The sequence below is a fragment of the Lynx canadensis genome, chromosome B3, assembly GCF_007474595.2.
Source record: "Lynx canadensis isolate LIC74 chromosome B3, mLynCan4.pri.v2, whole genome shotgun sequence".
Taxonomy (NCBI): domain Eukaryota; kingdom Metazoa; phylum Chordata; class Mammalia; order Carnivora; family Felidae; genus Lynx; species Lynx canadensis.
Window position 1 is genome coordinate 58057203 of NC_044308.2, and position 25923 is coordinate 58083125.

Here is a 25923-nt window from a genome sequence, read left to right on the forward strand (position 1 = left end):
TTTTTGCAGTAGAATGGATTTCATCTACATGTGCCACAATCTGACAAATATAATTTAAAAAAATTTTTTTAATGTTTGTTTATTTTTGAGAGAGAGAGACATAGAGTACGAGCAGGGGAGGGGCAGAGAGAGAGGGAGACACAGAATCGAAGCAGCCTCCAGGCTCTGAGCTGTCACCACAGAGCCGGATGCAGGGATCTAACTCACCCAACTGTGAGATCATGACCTGGGCTGAAGTTGGATGCTTAACCAACTGAGCCACCCGCGTGCCCTTTTTACAAATATAATTTAAAGAAGGCTTAGTATTATTTATTTGACAATATTTTCTATGTAATTTATATAGTAAATAAGCCTAATTAGTTTTACAACTCTTGGAATATTTCAGGTCAAAAAGAATTTTTTTTAAGAATTTGATTTTGGGAAGTTTGTCAAACATTTCAAAAAAAAAATTTTTTTAAAGCACTTACCTAAATAGGATCATGGATCATAATGAAACTTGGTACTTAAAAGGTAAGGAAACTTATACAACCTTACCAAAAGCAGACTAAAAATCCAAGAAAACTTTGTTATTTTAGCAGAGAGAAGACCAAATTTTAACTTTGCACCAGCTTAATTTTGATATTAAAACTTATTATTTTTAATAAATTTATTTTGATCATAGCTTGACCACACATTAAAATGTTTTAAAGGGGCGCCTGGGTGGCGCAGTCGGTTAAGCGTCCGACTTCAGCCAGGTCACGGTCTCGCGGTCCGTGAGTTCGAGCCCCGCGTCGGGCTCTGGGCTGATGGCTCAGAGCCTGGAGCCTGTTTCCGATTCTGTGTCTCCCTCTCTCTCTGCCCCTCTCTGTCTCTCTCTGTCCCAAAAATAAAATAAAAAAACGTTGAAAAAAAAAATGTTTTAAAGACTTTTTTTTTAATAAACCTCTACTTTTTTCCTATACTCTGATTTTTGTCCTATTGTTACCAAGACCCAAGTTTGGCTGTTGAACGCTCAAAAGCCAATACTTGAGAGACATCTGTTTGTTGAAAAGGAAAGTTTGCTTTATTCCAGAGGCTGAAAACCTAGGAAGATGGGGAACTAGTGTCCAAACACCATCTCCAAAGTCCTGGACCAAGCGGGGTTTGTTTGTTTGTTTGTTTAAAAAGATTTTAATGTTTATTATTTATTTGTGAGAGACACAGAGAGACAGAGCACAACTTGGGGGAGGGGCAGAGAGAGAAGGAGACACAAAATCTGAAGCATATTCCAGGCTCTGAGCTGTCCGCACAGAGCTCAATGCAGGGCACGGGGCTCGAACCCACAAACATGTGAGATCATAATCTGAGCCAAAGTCGGACGCTTAACCTCTTAACCAACTGAGCCAGCCAAGTGCCCCCAAGCTGGGTTTTATTTATTTATTTAAAAAAAATTTTTTTTTAATGTTTATTTATTTTTGAGACAGAGAGAGACAGAGCATGAACGGGGGAGGGTCAGAGAGTGGGAGACACAGACTCTGAAACAGGCTCCAGGCTCTGAGCTGTCAGCACAGAGCCCGATATGGGGCTCGAACTCACAGACCGCGAGATCATGACCTGAGCTGAAGTCAGACGCTTAACCGACTGAGCCACCCAGGCGCCCCCCAAAGCTGGGTTTTATATAATGGGAAGGTATGGGAAGTGGTGAGGGTCAACATGCAGGGGAAACATTCCCAATATGATGTCAAGTAGACTTGCTGGCATTACGTTATGTTTTCATTTTAAACCAACCTCATTTTAGGATAAAATAATAATAATTATAATTATTATATTATTACTATTAAATTACTATTAAATTATTAAACATAATTTATTTTAATGTAACATTAACATATCCAAACAAGTTTAGTTTCTCTTTAATAAGAAGCCAAAAGTAGATAAACCTATGTCTAGTAATTAGTGTCTAGTATTTTGTCTTATTTGGAAATAATCTAGATGTTTAATGAATTTAACTTAACTCATTATTTAACTTAGCAAAACTTTTAAGATTATAAGTTACAAAAAAAATCAGGGAAACTACTGTTGGGAGGGCCATTGACCCCTTACCTAAAACTTTTTTTTTTAACAATTATATTTAGATTACTTACTTACAAAAACTTTATGAAATATTAGACAAAGTCAGTCATTATTTTAAGCCACTACTTTCTCGTTGATAGATATTATAAGAGATAACAAAATTATTTGGTTAGTAAACTCATGTAGATAAAAGTTTTATATTTAATCTTGATAACTCTAAGGACATGCTTATCTTAATTAAACCATCAATCCCAAACTAATTTTTATATCAAAAAATTTTTTTTAGATCACATGGACTTGAAAAGCATTACAAACCCAATCCTTACAAGCATGTGTCTTTAGACCAACTAAATATAGCCCATTTATAAGTTAATTTTAGCAATACCATCCAGAAGTAGAAACTCAGTTACAACACATCCATGGACACATGTGAATAGATAAGATAGACATAGACTTTGACCTTATAGCTTCTGTTTGAAAATTCTGCCATGAAACAGGTACAAAATTTACTAGTTTATAAAGGTTGGACCTGAATTTTTTTTTTTTTTTTTTAGGTTTGTTTGTTTGGTTATTTTGGTGGATGAAATAAGTTAAGGTTATTGGTCTAGATAGGTAAAGCTTTTTAAAAGTGTATTTATGGCCTTTCGTGGGTGGTGGCAAGAGCAGAGAGTGTGCCATGAAGACCTCAGGCACACCGCGAGGGTGCAAGGTGGTGGGGCACTGCCCATCCACCCCCAAGTGCAGAACTCCACACTCTATCGCATGCAAATCTTTGCACCTAGTCCGCTTGTCACCACGTTCCGCTTCTGGTACTTTTATTGCAGGATTGTTAAGCGTGACGGTCAAGAAAGAATTCTTGAGAAATTTTACGGTGCCACTTAGTAAGTTTACTTAGTAAGTAGCAAGGGGACAGGACCCATGGGCAGAAAAAGCAGCATTCTGCTGCATGAAGCTGGTGGTTACGTGCTTAGTGCTCAAGGGGGAGGAGACGTGCAGGAAGTATTAGATCATTAATATCTTCGTATTTCTACTTGTAAAACCACTTTCACAAGAATTCTCTGGTGCTTATAATTCGGTTTGATGTTAACTATTGATGAGATATATAGACAGTCGTGAGACCCTTTAAGAATGTAACAACCAGCACTTACTTGATCCTTGTCAAAACCAAGCATGCTGTAGATCAGCCTTCTAGGCTAAAGGTGAACATTTTTCTGCTTTTATCCATCATCACTTTGTACCTTAGCTGAAGAAGATGAAGTCTTCAGGGTGTGTGAGAAATCCCCCTTGCGGGTGAAGAACTTTGGCATCTGGCTGCACTATGACTCCCACAGTGGCACACAACATGTACCGGAAGTACCAGGGCTTGACCACTGCCCCTACCACCCAGTGCTGGCAAGACATGGGTGCGTGGCACCGCTCCTGCCTGGGCCCTCTTGATCCAGATCATGAAGATGGAGGAGATTGCTGCCAGCATGTGCCACTGACTGGCAGTCAAGCAGTCTAAGATCAATGACTCTAAGATCAAATTCCTGCTACCCCACCAGGTCCTACATTGTCAGCACAAGTCACCCTTCACCACCAACAGACCCAACACCTTCTTTTAGATGCAGAGCCTCCTGTCCCCAGGTCTGCCCAAGTAAACTCCTTGGAAAACCTAAAAGAAAAAAAATTATAATACATATATAATTATTAAAATATATATATAATTATTAAATATATATATGTATATATTTGTGGAGAAGACGCTTAAGGTTTGTATTTGTTCTTGGCAAGTCAAGTTTTAAATGGCCTTTCCTCCTTATTTTTACTTGGTTAGTGTTACCTCCCTGGAATTTGCATTTTAAGGGATGGGCTAGATTAAGAATTCCTAGAAAGACTAGGCAGAACACTGTATTTACAGTGTGAAGGTGCAGGGGGAAAATGCAAGCACTTTCTAGAAGGACTTTCCTTCTCTTAAGGGCAGAAGTTTTACAATACTTTATAAGCCTTTTGGGATAAATAAGAGAGGTTTGGGGATTGTTAAAAATGATTGCGTTTGAATAGTTTTTGGAATTACACCTCTGGTCCTATAAAGACCATTTTTAGTTTCTCAAAGAACTGGATTATTACCTAAATAATATCAAAGGACTGACACATTCATCTACCTATAAGAAAGTCTTCTTTTCCTCTGGGCACATTTAGCTTAGGGGAGAAGGCCTTAAATTTTTTTTTATCAGGCTCTGCATATCAGTGTTTAATTTGGCCAAATTTCTGATTATAGAATGTTTTAAACTATCTTGTTAGGTTTTAGCTGGGACAAACAATAAAGATTTCTGGCAGTGTTAACCAAACTCTTGAACCCAAGAGGCGTTCTCAAAGAGGGGGATAAAAGATATTATTTTTACAGGACATAGGGCCTCTTCCAAAGATAGTCAAAGAAAGAATGGATAACCTGTAGGTCCCAGAGAGGCAAAAAGTCAAACCACATTCTTAAGATGCAAAACGAGATGAGCAAGGACACAGCTATTCCCAAAAGGAAAAGAATTACTAGTCAATGGCATCTGGATTTGGAAAGAAAGGGATAATTTCAATTTTTTTTTCAATATATGAAATTTATTGTCAAATTGGTTTCCATACAACACCCAGTGCTCATCCCAAAAGGTGCCCTCCTCAATACCCATCACCCACCCTCCCCTCCCTCCCACCCCCCATCAACCCTCAGTTTGTTCTCAGTTTTTCACAGTCTCCTATGCTTTGGCTCTCTCCCACTCTAACCTCTTTTTTTTTTTTTTTCCTTCCCCTCCCCCATGGGTTTCTGTTAAGTTTCTCAGGATCCACATAAGAGTGAAACCATATGGTATCTGTCTTTCTCTGTATGGCTTATTTCACTTAGCATCACACTCTCCAGTTCCATCCACGTTGCTACAAAAGGCCATATTTCATTCTTTCTCATTGCCACGTAGTATTCCATTGTGTATATAAACCACAATTTCTTTATCCATTCATCAGTTGATGGACATTTAGGCTCTTTCCATAATTTGGCTATTGTTGAGAGTGCTGCTATAAACATTGGGGTACAGGTGCCCCTATGCATCAGTACTCCTGTATCCCTTGGATAAATTCCTAGCAGTGCTATTGCTGGGTCATAGAGTAGGTCTATTTTTAATTTTCTGAGGAACCTCCACACTGCTTTCCAGAGCGGTTGCACCAATTTGCATTCCCACCAACAGTGCAAGAGGGTTCCCGTTTCTCCACATCCTCTCCAGCATCTATAGTCTCCTGATTTGTTCATTTTGGCCACCCTGACTGGTGTGAGGTGATATCTGAGTGTGGTTTTGATTTGTATTTCCCTGATAAGGAGCGACGTTGAACATCTTTTCATGTGCCTGTTGGCCATCCGGATGTCTTCTTTAGAGAAGTGTCTATTCATGTTTTCTGCCCATTTCTTCACTGGGTTATTTGTTGTTCGGGTGTGGAGTTTGGTGAGCTCTTTATAGATTTTAGATACTAGCCCTTTGTCCAATATGTCATTTGCAAATATCTTTTCCCATTCCGTTGGTTGCCTTTTAGTTTTGTTGGTTGTTTCCTTTGCTGTGCAGAAGCTTTTTATCTTCGTAAGGTCCCAGTAATTCACTTTTGCTTTTAATTCCCTTGCCTTTGGGGATGTGTCGAGTAAGAGATTGCTACGGCTGAGGTCAGAGAGGTCTTTTCCTGCTTTCTCCTCTAAGGTTTTGATGGTTTCCTGTCTCACATACAGGTCCTTTATCCATTTTGAGTTTATTTTTGTGAATGGTGTGAGAAAGTGGTCTAGTTTCAACCTTCTGCATGTTGCTGTCCAGTTCTCCCAGCACCATTTGTTAAAGAGACTGTCTTTTTTCCATTGGATGTTCTTTCCTGCTTTGTCAAAGATGAGTTGGCCATACGTTTGTGGGTCTAGTTCTGGGGTTTCTATTCTATTCCATTGGTCTATGTGTCTGTTTTTGTGCCAATACCATGCTGGCTTAATGATTACAGCTTTGTAGTAGAGGCTAAAGTCTGGGATTGTGATGCCTCCTGCTTTGGTCTTCTTCTTCAAAATTACTTTGGCTATTCGGGGCCTTTTGTGGTTCCAAACGAATTTTAGGATTGCTTGTTCTAGTTTCGAGAAGAATGCTGGTGCAATTTTGATTGGGATTGCATTGAATGTGTAGATAGCTTTGGGTAGTATTGACATTTTGACAATATTTATTCTTCCAATCCATGAGCAGGGAATGTCTTTCCATTTCTTTAAATCTTCTTCAATTACCTTTGTAAGCTTTCTATAGTTTTCAGCATACAGATCCTTTACATCTTTGGTTAGATTTATTCCTAGGTATTTTATGCTTCTTGGTGCAATTGTGAATGGGATCAGTTTCTTTATTTGTCTTTCTGTTGCTTCATTGTTAGTGTATAAGAATGCAACTGATTTCTGTACATTGATTTTGTATCCTGCAACTTTGCTGAATTCATGTATCAGTTCTAGCAGACTTTTGGTGGAGTCTATCGGATTTACCATGTATAATATCATGTCATCTGCAAAAAGCGAAAGCTTGACTTCATCTTTGCCAATTTTGATGCCTTTGCTTTCCTTTTGTTGTCTGATTGCTGATGCTAGAACTTCCAGCACTATATTAAACAACAGCGGTGAGAGTGGGCATCCCTGTCGTGTTCCTGATCTCAGGGAAAAAGCTCTCAGTTTTTCCCCATTGAGGATGATGTTAGCTGTGGGCTTTTCATAAATGGCTTTTATGATGTTTAAGTATGTTCCTTCTATCCCGACTTTCTCAAGGGTTTTTATTAAGAAAGGGTGCTGGATTTTGTCAAAGGCCTTTTCTGCATCGATTGACAGGATCATATGGTTCTTCTCTCTTTTTTTATTAATGTGATGTATCACGTTGATTGATTTGCGAATGTTGAACCAGCCCTGCATCCCAGGAATGAATCCCACTTGATCATGGTGAATAATTCTTTTTATATGCTGTTGAATTCGATTTGCTAGTATCTTTTTGAGAATTTTTGCATCCATATTCATCGGGGATATTGGCCTGTAGTTCTCTTTTTTTACTGGGTCTCTGTCTGGTTTAGGAATCAAAGTAATACTGGCTTCATAGAATGAGTCTGGAAGTTTTCCTTCCCTTTCTATTTCTTGGAATAGCTTGAGAAGGATAGGCATTATCTCTGCTTTAAACGTCTGGTAGAACTCCCCTGGGAAGCCATCTGGTGCTGGACTCTTATTTGTTGGGAGATTTTTGATAACCAATTCAATTTCTTCGCTGGTTATGGGTCTGTTCAAGCTTTCTATTTCCTCCTGATTGAGTTTTGGAAGAGTGTGGGTGTTTAGGAATTTGTCCACTTCTTCCAGGTTGTCCAATTTGTTGGCATATATTTTTTCATAGTATTCCCTGATAATTGTTTGTATCTCTGAGGGATTGGTTGTAATAATCCCATTTTCATTCATGATTTTATCTATTTGGGTCATCTCCCTTTTCTTTTTGAGAAGCCTGGCTAGAGGTTTGTCAATTTTGTTTATTTTTTCAAAAAACCAACTCTTGGTTTCGTTGATCTGCTCTTTTTTTAGATTCTATATTGTTTATTTCTGCTCTGATCTTTATTATTTCTCTTCTTCTGCTGGGTTTAGGCTGCCTTTGCTGTTCTGCTTCTATTTCCTTTAGGTGTGCTGTTAGATTTTGTATTTGGGATTTTTCTTGTTTCTTGAGATAGGCCTGGATTGCAATGTATTTTCCTCTCAGGACTGCCTTCGCTGCATCCCAAAGCGTTTGGATTGTTGTATTTTCATTTTCGTTTGTTTCCATATATTTTTTAATTTCTTCTCTAATTGCCTGGTTGACGCACTCATTCTTTAGTAAAGTGTTCTTTAACCTCCATGCTTTTGGAGGTTTTCCAGACTTTTTCCTGTGGTTGATTTCAAGCTTCATAGCATTGTGGTCTGAAAGTATGCATGGTATAATTTCAATTCTTGTGAACTTATGAAGGGCTGTTTTGTGACCCAGTATATGATCTATCTTGGAGAATATTCCATGTGTACTCGAGAAGAAAGTATATTCTGTTGCTTTGGGATGCAGAGTTCTAAATATATCTGTCAAGTCCATCTGATCCAATGTATCGTTCAGGGCTCTTGTTTCTTTATTGACCGTGTGTCTAGATGATCTATCCATTTCTGTTAGTGGAGTGTTAAAGTCCCCTGCAATTACCACATTCTTATCAATAAGGTTGCTTATGTTTATGAGTAATTGTTTTATATATTTGGGGGCTCTGGTATTCGGCGCATAGACATTTATAATTGTTAGCTCTTCCTGATGGATAGACCCTGTAATTATTATATAATGCCCTTCTTCATCTCTTGTTACAGCCTTTAATTTAAAGTCTAGTTTGTCTGATATAAGTATGGCTACTCCAGCTTTCTTTTGGCTTCCAGTAGCATGATAAATAGTTCGCCATCCCCTCACTCTCAATCTAAAGGTGTCCTCAGGTCTAAAATGAGTCTCTTGTAGACAGCAAATAGATGGGTCTTGTTTTTTTATCCATTCTGATACCCTATGTCTTTTGGTTGGCTCATTTAATCCATTTACATTCAGTGTTATTATAGAAAGATACGGGTTTAGAGTCATTGTGATGTCTGTATGATTTATGCTTGTAGTGATGTCTCTGGTACTTTGTCTCACAGGATCCCCCTTAGGATCTCTTGTAGGGCTGGTTTAGTGGTGACAAATTCCTTCAGTTTTTGTTTGTTTGGGAAGACCTTTATCTCTCCTTCTATTCTAAATGACAGACTTGCTGGATAAAGGATTCTCGGCTGCATATTTTTTCTGTCTAGCACACTGAAGATATCGTGCCAATTCTTTCTGGCCTGCCAAGTTTCAAAAGAGAGATCAGTCACGAGTCTTATAGGTCTCCCTTTATATGTGAGGGCACGTTTACCCCTTGCTGCTTTCAGAATTTTCTCTTTATCCTTGTATTTTGCCAGTTTCACTATGATACATCGTGCAGAAGATCGATTCAAGTTACGTCTGAAGGGAGTTCTCTGTGCCTCTTGGATTTCAATGCCTTTTTCCTTACCCAGCTCAGGGAAGTTCTCAGCTATTATTTCTTCAAGTACCCCTTCAGCACCTTTCCCTCTCTCTTCCTCCTCTGTGATACCAATTATGCGTATATTATTTCTTTTTAGTGTATCACTTAGTTCTCTAATTTTCCCCTCATACTCCTGGATTTTTTTTTTCTCTCTTTCTCTCAGCTTCCTCTTTTTCCATAACTTTATCTTCTAGTTCACCTATTCTCTCCTCTGCCTCTTCAATCCGAGCCATCGTGGTTTCCATTTTGTTTTGCATTTCGTTTAAAGTGTTTTTCAGCTCCTCGTGACTGTTCCTTAGTCCCTTGATCTCTGTAGCAAGAGATTCTCTGCTGTCCTCTATACTGTTTTCAAGCCCAGCGATTAATTTTATGACTATTATTCTAAATTCACTTTCTGTTATATTATTTAAATCCTTTTTGATCAGTTCATTAGCTGTTGTGATAATTTCAATTTTTATTACCTTCTCTCAATTGAGCTCAGGAAGTAAAGTATAAAAAAAAAAACAAAAACAAACAAAAAAAAAAAACCCTTCTGAGGATTCTCTCTACATTTTTTTTTTTTTTTTTTTTACCATGACCCTTAGCCTTTGACCAAGGAAGGAAGGATATCTGAGGAGGATCACCTGTAACCTCAGGCAGTTTTATTTGAAAGGGTAACTGTCCCTTCAGAATGAAAAGGCAGTTCAGACAGAAAATTGGTACTCAGGTAAAGAAAAATAGAGGGGAACAGTAGGAGTTACGTTAGCCTTAGAGTCTTTTGTCTCAGGTACCTCTTATGTTTTTAATTTTTTTATTAGCCTTTTGTAACAAATCTTCAATGAGACTATTTTGGAATCTTGAAGCCTTTTGGAAGTTTCTGCACACCAATTAAAATGGGCCTCCCACTCTGTTTAATTTGGGAACCTTTGCTTTCAAATGTACTTCTTTATTTTTTTATTTTTTTTTTTTAATTTTTTTTCCACGTTTATTTATTTTTGGGACAGAGAGAGACAGAGCATGAATGGGGGAGGGGCAGAGAGAGAGGGAGACACAGAATCAGAAACAGGCTCCAGGCTCCGAGCCATCAGCCCAGAGCCTGACGCGGGGCTCGAACTCCCGGACCGCGAGATCGTGACCTGGCTGAAGTCGGACGCTTAACCGACTGCGCCACCCAGGCGCCCCTCAAATGTACTTCTTTATAAATTTTCGTTTAAATGTTTTTATTTTTGAGAGATAGAGCGTAAGCTGGGGAAGGGCAGAGAGGGAGACAGAATCTGAAGCAGACTCCAGGCTCCACGCTGTCAGCACAGAGCCCAACAGAGGGCTCGAACTTAGGAACCTCGAGATCATGACCTGAGCTGAAGTCAGATGCTTAACTGACTGGGCCATCCAGGCGCCCCCAAGTGCACTTTTTTTTTTTTTAATTTTTTTTTTCAACGTTTATTTATTTTTGGGACAGAGAGAGACAGAGCATGAACGGGGGAGGGGCAGAGAGAGAAGGAGACACAGAATCGGAAACAGGCTCCAGGCTCTGAGCCATCAGCCCAGAGCCTGACGCGGGGCTCGAACTCACAGACCGCGAGATCGTGACCTGGCTGAAGTCGGACGCTTAACCGACTGCACCACCCAGGCGCCCGCCAAGTGCACTTTTTAAATGAACAAGATTGTCTAATTGAATGTTCCCCATAGTGGCCACTATAACTCTAGGTTATGTTTAATAAAGTTCTCTCATCTTTCTAGATATCTGCAACTTCTAGGACTACAGTTCTTAGACATAAAATTAGCAGGTGTGCTCAAAGGTACTACTCTTGACTCTTTAGAGTTTAAGGATTTCATTAGCTAAAGCTTTGGGTTTCTTGGAGCTGAACTAATACTTGAAAGGGATTTGCCGCGGGGTTGTGGATTGTGCATGTTTCACAGCGTACTTCATTGTATGGAAGTTTTCTTGAGGTTAGTGGGTGACCTAGTGTCGATCTAACCTGTTCTGTAACAAATTATCCTATCGAAGGAGTCTTCTTCAGGTGACAAGCTCTCTAACGGCTTTAAATGCTCAACACATGCCCATCAGTTTTTTGCAGCTTTTGGGCCTCCAAGATCCTGCTAGCGATAGCCTCTCTTGGCGCAAAGTAGGACAAACAAACGTTCACCTTAATGTATCAGTAGAACTGCGTCCTGGCCATAAGCTGGTCCTCTGCACACCACCACCAATTTTCGTGGAATCCTGCTGAGGTTTTCCACCTGGGGATTTGTGGTCTGAGAGTCTAGAGGCTTGGCTGGGGGCAGACACTTCTGCCAGCTCAGCTGGGCTCTGGGAAATCATGCCGGCTCAAACGGCTCTGGCCATAACTGTCTGCCAGCTCAAACTGACCCGCTCTGTAAAGAAAAGCCAATTCGATGAAGAGCTCAAACACAAAATAGAGCAGAACTTAGACTAAGAGGAACTTGCCCCTGGAAACTGCAAGAAACACAAAGGGCTTGCAGGTAGCACACCTGTGATTCTCATTGTCTCCCCATGCTGCTGGAAGTGTGCTTTGGTTTCCACCACTGCCACCAAATCTATTAAATAACAAAATTCAACCAAGTAAATTTGAAGATCTAATTGGCTTTATTAAGCAACTCATGGGGCGCCCGGGTGGCTCAGTCGGTTAAGTGTCTGACTTCAGCTCAGGTCATGATTTCACGGTGTGTGAGTTCAAGCCCCGCATGGGGCCCTGTGCTGGCAGCTCAGAGCCTGGAGCCTGCTTCCGATTCTGTGTCTCCCTCTCTGTCTCTCTGCCCCACCCCGCTCACACTCTGGCTGTCTCAAAAATAAATAAACATTAAAAAAAAACAATTCATGAATCAGACAGCACCCCACCTAGCAAGTAGACAGGTGGTCCAAGGAGTTGTACAAAATGGAAGGTTTTTATAGACAGATGGTGGGGACAAGAAAGCTACTAGCAAAAGAAAAGGATTGTTCCAGAAGAAGCTGTTTGTTAGGAAAAACAAGAGGCCTTATCATGCAGATTTCCTCCTCTTTTTTTGGTGGATGGAGAGGACCCAGGTGACAGACTCATGGGCAATGATGAAAAGAAACATTTCTTGACTAACCAGTTAAGGCTACATTTCTTGGGGAGGTTGAATCTGCAATTACATTGGGTATTATGCTCTGGTTTGGAAACTCTAAGTGACACCATTTAGTGCCTGCAATTTTCTTTTCTCTCTCTCTCTCTTTTTTTAATAGACCCATTCCTCACCTTTCCCTTCTCTGCTCTGTATCAGGGTGGTCTGTGGTCCCTGTTGCCTGTGTGTGTCATGTGGCTTCCAGCTGGGTTTGGCCAGTGTGGAGCACTAGTAGGGACCAGAGGCTGGGAGACTGGAAGGGGGGAGTAAAAGAGAAGTTAGGGTCTTTGTCCCTCCTTCCTCTCTGCCTTAGAAAGCTCCCTTAGCTGGCCCTAGCTTCCCACTGGAGAGCCCTACCATGATTTCAGCTTTACCAAGTATGTCAGTCAGGGTCCAGTCATCGGAGAGAGAACCTACACCGTACTGCGAATGGGGGAAGTTTAGTACAAAGAATTATTCACTATAACAGACACTGGAGTAATAGGGGATTGGCCAGTAAGAAATAAAGGGAACTCTAAAGAATTTAAAAATAGCAGATATAAGGAACAGTCACCACCTTGGGGCTGAGATAGAGAATCCAAGTACAATCCTTCCCAACCTCCCCAAAACAAAGATATAGATCTTACTGGAGACAGAATCGTCATGGCTCACTGGATGGTGGAGAAGTTTGCTGAGGCGCCATGGCAGCAGAACTTACTGAGGTACGGAGGGTAGCCAGCTACAGGCAGATGCCTCACTTTGCAACTCACTGCAAAGCTACTCTAGGGAATGCTGGGAGACACTGCCTGCAGGGGGGTACCATGTGCTACTGGCTAGGGGATACTGCAGAAGCTGGGCACTGCAGATACCATGCATGCTGCAGAAGCCAGGCTCTGCAGAGGCAAAACTGTGGGAGCACTGGTAGGAGAAGCACCTGGGAATCAGGAAAAGGAAGCGGGGGGGGGGGGGGGGGGGGGGGGGGGGGGACTCAAAATTGCTTCTGAAATGACTCTCCAGTGCCTCCTACTGACAACGCTTACCATTATGCCTACTGACAAAGGAGAAATACTCAGATGGAGCAATATTTATACTGCTGCATAATATATTACCACAAAGTCAGTAACTTACACAATACAAATTTATCATCTCACTCCTTCTGACACATTTTGTCTGGGTCTCTGCTTAGGATCTCACAAGCCTGAAATCAAGGTTTCAGCTGCTGCACCCTCATCTGGAGGCTCAGTGAGGGAATGACCCATTTCCAAGTTCATTGACGTTGCTGGCAGAATCTAGTTCTGAGCAGATGTAATACTAAAGTCTCTGTTTTCTTGTTGACTGTTGACTGAGGACCACTCTCAACAACTAGAGGCCACTGCTGCCATGCGGCCCCATCATAGGCCCTCTTAAACTTTGAATCTCTTGTTTTAGGAGAGAACACAGTCCCTTTTAGGGGTCACCTTGGTGCCATGCTCACCCAGGAAAATCACCCTTTTGATTAACTCAGTCACCTGATTTGAGACATCAACTACATTTGCAAAAGTCCTTTTCCTTTGTCATCTGGTGTAATCCAATCATACGTGTGAAATCCATCATAATCACAGTCCTACCCACACTTAAGAGGAAGGGATTATACGGTATGTATACCAAAGAGGTAGGGGTCTTTGGGGGTCATCTTAGAATTATGCCTATAGGCAATGAAGGGTAAATCTGGAGTGGAATAACTCTAGCTCCTGGGTTCCAGAAACATCACCTCCTCTCCAGCCAAGAAGAAAGCAACTGTCAACCATTGCTAAACCCTAGGTTGCCCTACCACCCCCTGTTGATTTCTTGTCTGCTTCCTCATCCATATGTTATGACTCCCTGTACTAAATTCTGTGTTTCAAATACTCAGAATAGGGGTTTTTTTTTCCTCTAGTTAGACTTTTATTAAGATAAAGTTTTGCTGGTGTGTTTTCACTCAGGCAACTTTGGGTAAAACCATAAAAGTGGCAAAGTTTATACATGGAACTGGGGTCTGGATCACCCGCCTTTGCAGTTAATTTTACTCTACTGACCCTGCTTGTGCCCAATTCAGATACACCAGTCCCAAATTACAATGGTTTATTATTAGATTCATTTGGCTTTATGACTTGGTGGGTCTTACAGAACCCAGCTCATAGCAGTCTGGCCACATCGATACACAATGTTACATAATCAGATGCTCCATTTCTATCAAGGTTCAGTAGCATAATGGGAGCTGATTTTCAAAAGGGTTTTAAGTTTTGTGCAGATTGTGGACCTTGTTCCAGAACCTAGGGTCTACATAGTGATACTTTTATTGGGGTTTGCCATAAACTGCACAAGGCAGCCTTTCCCACCATTAATACCTCCAACATTGGGGTGCCTGGATGGTTCAGTCAGTTGAGAGTCTGACTCTTGGTTTTGGCTCAGGTCATGATCTCGCTGTTGCATGAGTTTGAGCCCATCAGTCTCTGCACTGACAGTGCGGAGCTGGCTTGCGATTCTCTCTCTCTCTCTCTGCCTCTCCCTTGCTCACACTCTCTCCCTCTCAAAATAAATAAACGAACTTTTAAAAAAAAAAAAGCGTGTCTGGGTGGTGCAGTTGGTTAAGCATCTGACTTTGGCTCAGGTCATGATCTCACAATTCTAGGGTTTGAGCCCTGCATCGGGTGAATTTGAGTCCCACATCAGGTGAGCTTGTGCCCTGCTTCAGATGAGCACAAACCCTGCTTTGGGTGAGCCCCGTTTCTCTCTCTCTCCTTCTCTTTCTCTCTCTCTGCCCTTGCTCACTTATGCCCTCTTTCTCGCAATATAAATACACACACACATACATACATACATACCTCCAACATCATAAGGTCTTGTAAGTTCCAGGCAACGGTGCTGTTTATTCCATCAACTCCAGGAAGTCTTCCATGTTACTCAGTAAATGGGCTGGAATGTGGAATATGCTGTCTCCAGAACCCAGAGAAATCTATGGGGTGTTGTGCTTCCTTCTTAGTGGTGGGAGGTACAATTGTCAGGGGTGAGAGTGTGTCTACATTGTGTGAGTAGAAGTCTCAGTCCTGGGACTCCCCATGAGAGGATTTTCATGGGGATCCATGCCCAGAATAAAGAAGGTCAGAAGGAAAGTAGCAAGCAGATGCAATTTATTAAAGCAAAAGTACACTCGCAAGGAGGGAGAGTGGACAGACCCTAGGTTGTTTTGGCATTGGATATTATCGGGTCTTTCTGGGTTGGGAGGAACTGTGAGGTACAGTGGGGTGGTCTCTAATGGAGTCTGTTTCCAATCATTTGGGACACTCATCTCACAGGTTGGGAGGGGGAGTTTTTGACCATACAAGGTTTGTGCCAGAACTGTAATGGCGCCTGGGTAAAAGGGCGGGGCTCGGTGGGGTGGGGAGCCTGTGCCCACAAGGCAAATGCATTATAATGAGCCTAGGGGTTACCCTAGGGCAAAAGTGGAAGAGACGAGTGCATGTTCTGCACCTGTGCCTCTTTATCTGTGAGGCCCAAAGTCTTGGAAGCCACAAGGTCAGGATGTTGAGCTCCAGGGCTTATAATGTGTAACTTTTTTTTTTTTTTAATTACCTTCCTTGCCTCCAGCGCTTGTCTCTATCATTCCTCTTCAAGGACTTGGGACTCTGCCTCAGGGCATTCCTTCCATTGCTCTATATTCTAACTCCTACCTAACATAATTACAATAAGTTGACCTTTACTTTAGAGGAAAATGTCCTGACCTACCCAGACCACTGGATCTCTAAAAACTGATGTTTTGGCCATTGAATCTTCAAAGGGCTTATCTCCCACTGACTGGAGCACAGGTGTCTTTCCAAGTTCACCAATATATTTGCGCCTTCTGGCTCATCTAGTGTAATGAAGTCATCCATAAATATAATAGACCAATGTGACATTCTGCATTTCCAGGTGGTCCAGGTCCTTTTGTACTATATTACATCTGAAGATAAAGTTAACATGGCCCTAGGACAACAACATAAATGTGTATTGCTGTATGCATCCCACAGGAATACAAACTGCTTCTTTATTTTCTTTTCTTACCAGGATGGAAAAGAATGCATTCATCATATCAGAAGTCTGTACTTGAGACCATATTAATCTCCTCTGGCAAGGACTTTAGCAGACTTCACCCACTGAGCTCTGGATCTGAAAGCTGACTCTGATATGGAAACCGGGCAAGGAATCATGACTTTTTTGGGGGGTGGCTGCTCTCAGCCTCCTGATCATCCATTCTTGATTTCTTATTTTACAGATTGAGCAATATTCAAAACTCCTATTCGTTGTCCATTCATCTTGCTCCTAGACACACATCTCTTTGGGGGAAGAGGTTTGTTTGTTTGTTTGTTTGTTTATTAAGTTTTATTTACTTAAGTATTCTCTACACCCAACGTGGGGCTCAAACTCATGACCCCAAGATCAAGAGTCAAACACTCTTCTGACTCAGCCAGACTGGCACCCCTAGACACACATCTTCCTAACTCCTTCATAACTCCACCCTTTTTTCTTATGATAATTGTCCCCACTTTGCTCCTGATGGTTTTAGTCCTACCACTCAGGCTCCGTGACTTTAGGATCCTATTATCCCCATGGTTCTCAGGTGGTTCAGTCTTATAATGATGGAGCTTAGAGCTGAAACCCTGGCCTGCATAAGATAGTCACCATGAAGTTTCTCAATGATTCTGGTGCGCCTTTTACCAGCACATTCCTTATCACTTTAGTAAATGAGATATCATCTGGATTCTTCTGCAGAACATGGTAAACAAATGGGTTTTTCAGACTTATATAATATATCCACCTTAGAATACACATTTCTCTGAGCCTTTTAATCCTCTACTGCTTCCAAAGCAGTTCTGAATTTTCTATTTCAGAATAGAAATTTTCTATTTTCTATTTTTCAAAGCTTCCTCAAAAAACCATTCCTGCAGCAAATTAACACTATTCCCCAGAGTATTAAATCCTGCTATAGAGATTGCTCTCATAACCATAAATTCTTCTTTAGCCAATGTTTATACCTTGCCTCCATTAATCTAACATCCTTAGATCCAGTCCCACTTACATTCTCCCAGCTCCTGCCAATATATGTTGGCTAGACCCTGCAGCTTCTTTAGCTATAGTCCATTCCTTCCCTGAGTAGTTATGGAATGTGCTAGGTTATACTGTTACTTGACCCTAGTCATTAGTCTGATGGCCAGGAGGTGAGATGGGGGTTGATTATGGGGAGCAAGTACATGCTGTCTAACAGAGTGAAGGCCTCGACATCATCTTCAAGTAGCGGAGGATAAGTGGCCTTCAGCTGGAAGGAATGGGTTACTTCTTCAGGCCCAGAGGGGCCAAGGGAATCCAAGGATTCCAGATTTTCAAGTTCATCAACCCAGATAAGATATCCCCATCTCAAGTTTCAGGGTCCCACTCCTTCCCATTCAAGACCCTAACCTTGGTGTAACAGACTTGGCATGGCTAAGAATTCACTCTTCTATGGGGTTGTGCTACTATTTATAAAGTCTTGGACCCAATCTTCAACTTTTGCTTCCATCTGGCTGCAGGATTTGAGAGTCTGCTTATATGCTGCCAGGAAAGTCCTCTGGCTTTTCATATTTCATCTTGAATTGGAAATTAATTGCCCTCAATATTTTGTTGCTTTTTTTTTCTCCAATGCTTCAGTAGCATACAGCAAGAGCCATTAAATTCCATAGTCCTTATAATTACTACTTCTCCCAAACATTTCAAGGAACTGAGTTATTATACCTTGCATCCCTTCTACTAGAGCCCTATCCCAGTTCTCCACCAGTGAAAGTTTTAAATAAGTTTTTAAAAAACGTTTATTTATTATTTTTGAGAGACAGAGAGAAAGCACAAGCAGGGGAGGGCAGAGAGAAAGGGAGACACAGGCTCCAGGCTCCAAGCTGTCAGCACAGAGCCTGATGCAGGGCTCGAACCCACAAACCGTGAGATCATGACGCCTAACTGGCAGGTAGGAAGGTAGGCGCCCCTACCACCAGTGAAAGTTTTAGTAACTACACAGCTGCAGCATGCCAGGCACTCTCAGAACTTCACCTACTGCCAATGATAGATCCTTATTGCTGAAGTGGGCTTCATTGCTAGGACAGCTTGGCCACCAACATTCCTAGATGGGACTGCCTAGGAAATAGATTCTGCATTAGAGATTTGTATACAGGAGGCTTATGGGAAGGTAACGTAAGGAACAATACCTGTCAGGAAGTGAGGGAAGAGGGATTGGCTACAAGGAGATGAATTGAACTGTTTACGAGTTGCATCAGAGGCTTCAATTGATCCTGCGAGTTGTCTCAAATAGAGGCATTGGCTGGACCTTTTATACCTGCAATTAATCATTGGATGCAGGTATCCCCTAGGAAAAGGTGTATAACTGGGCAAATTAGTGCCCTTCAGCAAGGACCTTAGCCGTGTATACCACCAGCTGTCAACATACACAGCAGCTGGGAGAATTGGCACCTCTGTCCTGAAGGAGGGATCGAGAAGCACACCACAACATCTACTATAGTTAGTTTCTGCTCACAAGATTCACAAGCCAAGAGAAAGGAGAGATGTATTGAAGCAGTCCAAAAGAGATTAGACAACTATTATATTTTTAAAAGGATTTGCTTCTTAGATAGGAAATGCTTGGAAATGGGTTAATAATGAAAGAATAATTTTCATTTTGACATTACAAGTAAACTGAGGTCATTTCTGAATTCCTTGACATTCCTGATGACAACTTTCCCTGAGTTTCTATTTGATCACTTCCCAGTTTCCTTCACAAACACCTTTTCTAACATCTTCCCCACTCCTCTAAAAATGTAGCCTATGTGTCCTCCTCAGTCCTCTGCTTTGCACTTCCTTTCTTGTCTATTTCACTTTGTTCGTTAAGTGCAAAGGACACCCAGATCTACGAATCCAGCTCTCACCTCACTTCTGAGCTCCAGACTATATTCCTGCTACCTGCTGGCCATCCCTTCTATCTCACTTCAAATTCAACACATCAAAAACAAAATTCCTTTTTTTAAAGGTTTTTATTTATTCATTTATTTAACTAATCTCTACACCCAACATGGGGCTCAAGCTCACAACCCTGAGATCAAGAGTCACATGCTCTTTTGACCGAGCCAGCCAGGTACCCTAAAACAAAATTCCTTAATAGAACATTCAAGGGTCATCACAATCTGGTCCCCATCTAATTGGGCTATTGCTCCTCTACATTCACTGACATTCTGCCTTTTCTGCTGGTTAGTTTTGGGATATACATACAGTTCTTTCTGACTGGATACTCTGTTTAGCCTTCTCCATTTATCAGAATTCAGTTTGCTGTCCAAATTCCAAGTTGCATGTCACTTGATTTAAGAAATCTTTCCTCACACTACCATTAGAATTAATCTCTTCCATGAGGCCTCATTTATACCTCCAATAAAAGGGCGCCTGGGTGCATCAGTTTGTTGAGCATCCAACTCCTGATTTTGGCTCAGATCATGATCCTAGGGTTGTGGGATCTAGCCCCATATTGGGCTCCATGCTAAGCATGGAGCTGGCTCAAGATTCTCTCAAAAGAAAGAAAGAAAGAAAGAAAGAAAGAAAGAAAGAAAGAAAGAAAGAAAGAAAGAAAGAAAGAGATTCTCTCCCTCTGCCCCTCTCCCCCATTTGCACACGCATGCTCTCTCTGTCTCTCTCTCTCTAAAATTAAAAAAAAATTAAATATATATATATATATATATATATATATCTCAAAGAAGTTACCATTGTCTACCCTGTATTATGGTTATTGAATTTGTATCTGTCTTTCTACAAAGGTTGTGAACTCTCTTCAGGACTTGCATTATCAAGTAGTTTCACTCATCTTTACACATTTATTGCCAGTCTTTTGCCTAATGTAGGGTTTATTTTAGCTAGGGTACATATTCAGTTGCTGTGGCAAAGACCAAGGTAATAGTGGCTCAAACAAGATAGAAAAAAGTCTATCTCTCTCACACAGGGATGTAGGTTCCTTGTAGCTCGTAGCTCTGTCACCATTTGAGTGTCGGCCTCATATGTATGTCTTAGAGAGCCCCACTATATCCACATGTCAGGCAGTGGGATGGAGAAGGAGGAATGGAGAGAAAGAACACACCTCCCATGGCGTGACCTGGAATTGCACATACACTTCCACTCAAGTCCCACTGGACAGAGCTCAGCCAAACTTAGCTGTGGAGAGGTTGGGAGATGTAGTCTTTTACAGAACAGTCACGTACTCAGGTAGAACATTGGGAGGAAGGAGAAAATGGATGTTGGAGAGAAATTAGCAGTTTTGCCACAGAATCAATGAAAGCCTGCTTTAAAAGATAACATTAAAAAATATTTACTTGCAGAGATGTGCTAGCAGATTGGGAAAGAGGAAAGGTAAAAAAGAAAAAAAAATAGGCATGATTGCTGAGTGGGAAAGAGAAGAAAAAGAATGAGAGAGAAGGGAGAGAATCAGAAACTCCTTTTGAGTTGACACTATCACTAGATGCCCCCAGCTGACTGGAGTCCAGTTCTCTCTCAAAAAGATGGTCTTTCCTCCCTCAGCAAAGACTTCTTCAAAGCCACTTTGGCCATACAGTGGATTCACATGTCTGATTTGAGCCAGAAATAAGAAACAACTCAGACTGTCACAGCCAATAATAATTCCAAGTAACTAGATACCTCATCTATTAAGAGTTTCCTTTCTTTCAAATTACTATTTGCCAAAGCCTTCTAGAGTAGCTGTGTTTCCCCCTCTATTTAAGGGAGAAAGAGGACAGAGAATGGGAAGATGGACTCACAGCAAAGACTTTTAGGAAAAACTATTGTCTTTGCAGCTTATACTATATTCTCTGTGTTAACCAAATTTAAAGACTAGATTTATTAGCAGGACTAGAAGATGTCCAATGTCCCTTCCATAATACATTCACTTCCCCTTCCTTGTTTCTCTTCCTCCACCCCCTCTCTTAGCCCTAATTGTTATAAAAGTTATTTCTTAAAATCAGGCATACTCCCAAACTGGAAACAACCCAAGTATCCAGCAGAAAAGAACAAATAAACAAACCAGAGTCTATTCACACAGTAGAATCCTAGGCAACAGCAAAAGGATCAAAGCATTGGTACACACAACATGGAATAATCTCAAAATCATTATGCTGAACAAAAGCAGACAGACACAAAGGAGTAAGTACACTTTGTATGATCCCATTTGCAATACGCTGTAGAACTGTCAAGACTAAGCCATAGTGATAGAAAGCAGAAAAGTAGTCACATGGACCTGAGGGGAAGGGGGTTGACGAATGAGAGGCACAAGGAAACGTTCTGGCCTTTATTTTTTTTATTGTGGTTAAATGCATATAACATAAAGTTTACCACTTTTAAGTGTGCACTGTGTGGCATTAAGTACAATCACATTGTTGGGCAGCCTTCACTATCCTCATTTTCCCCAACTGAAACTCCATACCCGTTAAATACTATCTCCCCATCCCCCTCCCAGCCCCGTATAACCACTATTCTACTTCAAAAAAAATTTTTTAATGTTTCTTTTTGAGAGAGAGACAGAGAGAGAGACAGACAGGGAGAGAGAGAGAGAGAGGGATTGACAGTGCAAGATTGACAGTGCAAGAGAGAGAGAGATTGAGAGGGTCGGAAAGGGAGATACAGAATTCAAAGCAGGCTACAGGCTCTGAGCTGTCATCACAGAGCCCTATATGGGACTGGATCTCACAAATCGCGAGATGATGACCTGAGCCGAAGTCAGACACTTAACCGACTGAGCCACCCAGGCACCCCTCTACTTTTTATCTCTATGAATTTGACTGTTCCAGGTACCTCATTCAAATAGAATCATATGATATTCGTCCATCTGTGATTAGCTTATTTCACTTAGCAGAATGTCTTTAAAGTCCATCTGTGGTATAGCATGTGTCAGAATCTCCTTCACTTTTAAGGCTAAATAATATTCCATAGCATGTATATTCCACATTTTGTTTGTCCACTCATCTATTGATGGGCACTTGGGTTGCTTCCACCTTTTGGCTACGTGGATAATGCTACTATGGACACGGGTGTACAAATATCTGTTGGAGCCCCTGCTTTCACTTCTTTTGGGTGCATGCTCAGAAGTGGAATAGCTGGATCATGTGGTAATTTTAATTTTTTGAGGAATTGCCATAACATTTTCTACAGCAGCTGCATCATCTTACATTCCCACCACCAATGCACAAGGGGTCCAATTTCTCCACATCCTCGCCAACACTTGTTTTGTGTTTTTTAATAATAGCCATCCTAATGGATTAAAGTGGTATTTAATTGTGTTTTTTTATTTGAATTTCCCTCATGATGACGTTGAGCATCTTTTCATTTGTTTATTGTTTATAGATCTTCTTCAGAGAAATGTTTACTCAAGTCCTTTCTCCAATTTTTAATCAGTATGTTTTTGTTGTTGTTGTTCTTGGGTTGTAGGAGTTCTTTATATATTCTGGATACCAATCCCTTTTCAGATATAATTTGTAAATATTTTCTCCTATTCCATGGGTTGCTTTTTCATTGTTGATAGTGTGCTTTGATGCACAAAAGTTTTAAATTTGGAGGAAGTACAACTTACCTATTTTTTCTTTAATTGCCTGTGCATTTGGTGTCATATCCAAGAAATCGTTGCCAAATCCAGTATCATGAAGTTTCTCCCCCTATGTTTTTATCTGAGTTTTATAGTTTTAGCTCTTATATTTAGGTCTTTGATCCATATTGACTTGATTTCTGTATATGATGTAAAATAAAGGTCCAATCTTATTTTTTTTTTCATTTGGATATCCAGTTTTTCCAATACCACTTGTTAAAAAGACTGCCCTTACCCCATTGAATGATCTTGACGCCCTTGAAAATCATTTGACCATTTATGTGAGGGCTCATTTATGGGCTCTCTGTTTTAGTCCATTAGTCCATATGTCTGTGTTTATGCCAGAATAGTAGTTTAGATTACTATAGCTTTGTAGTAAGTTTTGAAATTGGGAATTGTGTGGCCTCCAACTTTGCTCTTCTTTTCCAAGATTGTTTTTGCCTAATCAGTGTCCTTGAGGTTCCATATGAATTTTAGGATGGATTTTTCTGTATCTGCAAAAAATGTTGAAATTTTGATAGGGCTCACATTGAAACTATACATTACTTTGGGTCATACTAACATATGAAATAAGGAAAATATTGATGATAAAAAAGTTCTATGTCTTGATTGTGATGATACATGAGTGCATTATTTTTCAAAATTCACAGAGCTGGGGCACCTGGGTGGCTCAGTCAGTTGAACATCCAACTTTGGCTCAGATCACGATCTCATGGGTCATGAGTTCAAGCCCCATACTGGGCTCTCTGCTGTCAGCGCAGATCCTGTTTCCCTCTCTTTGCCCCTCCTCTGCTGTGCTCTCTCTCAAAAATATTCATTAAAAAGAAATTCACAGAACTGTATGCTTAAAATGAGTATACCATATTGCACATCAATTATACCTGAATAAATTGATTAAAAACTTTTATTTATTTATTTTAAATGTTTATTTTGAAAGAGAGAGCGAGCAGGGGAGAGGTGGCGGGGGTGTGGAGGGAGAGAATCCCAAGCAGGCTCTACCCTGTCAGTGCAGTACTGGCTGGGGGGGGGGGGGGGTCCATCCCAGGAACTGTGAGATCATGACCTGACCTGTACCCAAGTGACAAATGCCTAACGGACTGAGGCACCCAGGCACCCCTTGATTAAAAACTTTTCAGATACTGTAGACTAGGTGCTGGAGAAACCTGTGCCAATGGACACAGAAAAGAAAAAAAGGCTCAAGATATTCTATTCTCTCTCTAGCCAAAGGATCTGGAAAGGAGTGGACCAAACACAGAAAGCTGAATTAGAAATGGTTGGCATACCAGGAGACTGAAGGGAAGACGTAGGACAATGAGAAGCAGTTACCGTACCTGTGGGCAATCTTGGACTTTTGAATAGGCAGGGGCTTTCATTCTATTCTTGCCCAACCTCACCTCACACATACTTAGCTATTTGTATTTTATTATTGTTTTATTCCTTTGGTTCTTGAAGATTTCTTCATAAAATGAAAATAGCCTTGGGAAGCATTCAGCTTTCATCACTTAACATTTTAGTTACCAATTAAACCAGTGGGTAAAAGCAATGGGGTGTAGTGGTTAGTTTTATATGTCAATTTGGTTAGACTATAGCTCCCTAGTTACTCAAACACTAATTTAAGTGTTACAGTGAAGTTATTTTGTGAATATGAATTAAATCCATAACCAGTGGATTTTATTTTAAAAAATGTAAGTTTATTTATTTTGAGAGAGAGAGCATACACACAAGCAGGGGAGGAGCAAATGGAAGGAGAGACAGAATCCCAAGCAGGCTCCACCCCATCAGCTCAGAACCTGATGTGGGTCTTGAACTCATAAACTATGAGATCATGACCTGAGCCGAGATCATGACCTGAGCCAAGATCATGACCTTAGCCAAGATCTAGAGTCGGGTGTTTAACTGACTGCACCACCCAGGTACTCTATAATCAGTAGATTTTAAATAAGAGAGATTATTGTAGATAATCTGGGTGGGCCTGACTCAATAAGTTAAAGGGTTTTAAAAGAAAAACTGAGGTTCCTCTGAAGAAGAAATTCCTCTGTACAGAACAGCTTCAGCTGGTGCCCAGGAGTCTCAGTCTGCTCTTCTTAATGGCCTACCCTACCAGTGTGCCTTGCCAGACCACCACAGTCCTATAAACTAATTCCATGCATTAATGTCTTATTAGTTAGGGGTAGGGGGATAGGCAGGGAGAGGCTTGCAGAAGGAATAAAGGTAGAGGAACAGCAAAGGGAGGGCTGACAGGGTAGTTGATTTGACAATTCTATCCCAGGCAGGGTGTATTTGGGGAAAGTAAAAGGAAAAAAAAAAAAAAAAAAAAAAAAAACCCCAAAACAAACAAAAAAACCCAGGAGCCAGAGGACACTGAAAGTTCAAAGGAAGCAAGAAAGGTGGGGACACTGCACCAAAAACTCACTCTTCTTCAGCAGCTTTAATTATTGCCAGCAGTGGGGGTAGAGACGGAGTATTGACTTTCTGATAGAACCTTGAATCTGCAGGTTGTATGAAAGTTATTCCTTGGAACACCACAAGTTCACATTCTTTGCTACTTTGCGCATTCCTATTCCTTTGTGTAACCAGAGAGGTAAATGTATACCTTTGCAATTAATGCTTCCAAATCATCTGCAAAGTCAAATGCACCTGAAAAAAAAAGAAAGGAAGGAAGGAAGGAAAAAAAAAAAGAAAGAAAAAAAGAAAGAAAGAAAAAGAGAAAAGAAAAAAAAAAGAAAAAAGAAAGATCAGAGGGAATTGAGTTTCTTCTATATCTAGAGTGTTTCCCCAAATACCATGGATAATTCTGGCAAATTTTCCAGAAACTAGTAGGTATTCTAAACTAAGTGCATATTTGAATAACTCAATAGGAAGAATATAATTCAGATAGGATGTTCGGATAAATACATACTTTAATAAGCAAGTTAGTAAAAAGATGGCAGTGTATATGAGCTTTGAAAGAATAAAATAACCCTTGACTATAGTACAATCTTCAGGGAACTTTAAGAAGGCAACTACATGCAAATGACAAAAATCAAGAATAAGCGAAAAGTCGGAGATCCAAAACTGGACAGACTTAAAATTATACCAAATATTAAAGGAATTAGCAATTGGATGAGAATTGTAAAAATTCA

At 40.7% G+C, this 25923-nt stretch overlaps 1 long non-coding RNA gene across 1 annotated transcript; it reads right to left on the reverse strand.

The window, feature by feature from the left end:
• Nucleotides 1-1806: 1806 nt before the first annotated feature.
• On the reverse strand, nucleotides 1807-18062 carry LOC115516002. The gene is made up of 3 exons (XR_003969454.1): nucleotides 15021-18062; nucleotides 11244-11469; nucleotides 1807-3685 (listed from the first exon to the last, which is right to left on the reverse strand). It is a non-coding gene; the product is annotated as an uncharacterized LOC115516002 (long non-coding RNA).
• Between the last annotated feature and the right edge of the window lie 7861 nt (nucleotides 18063-25923).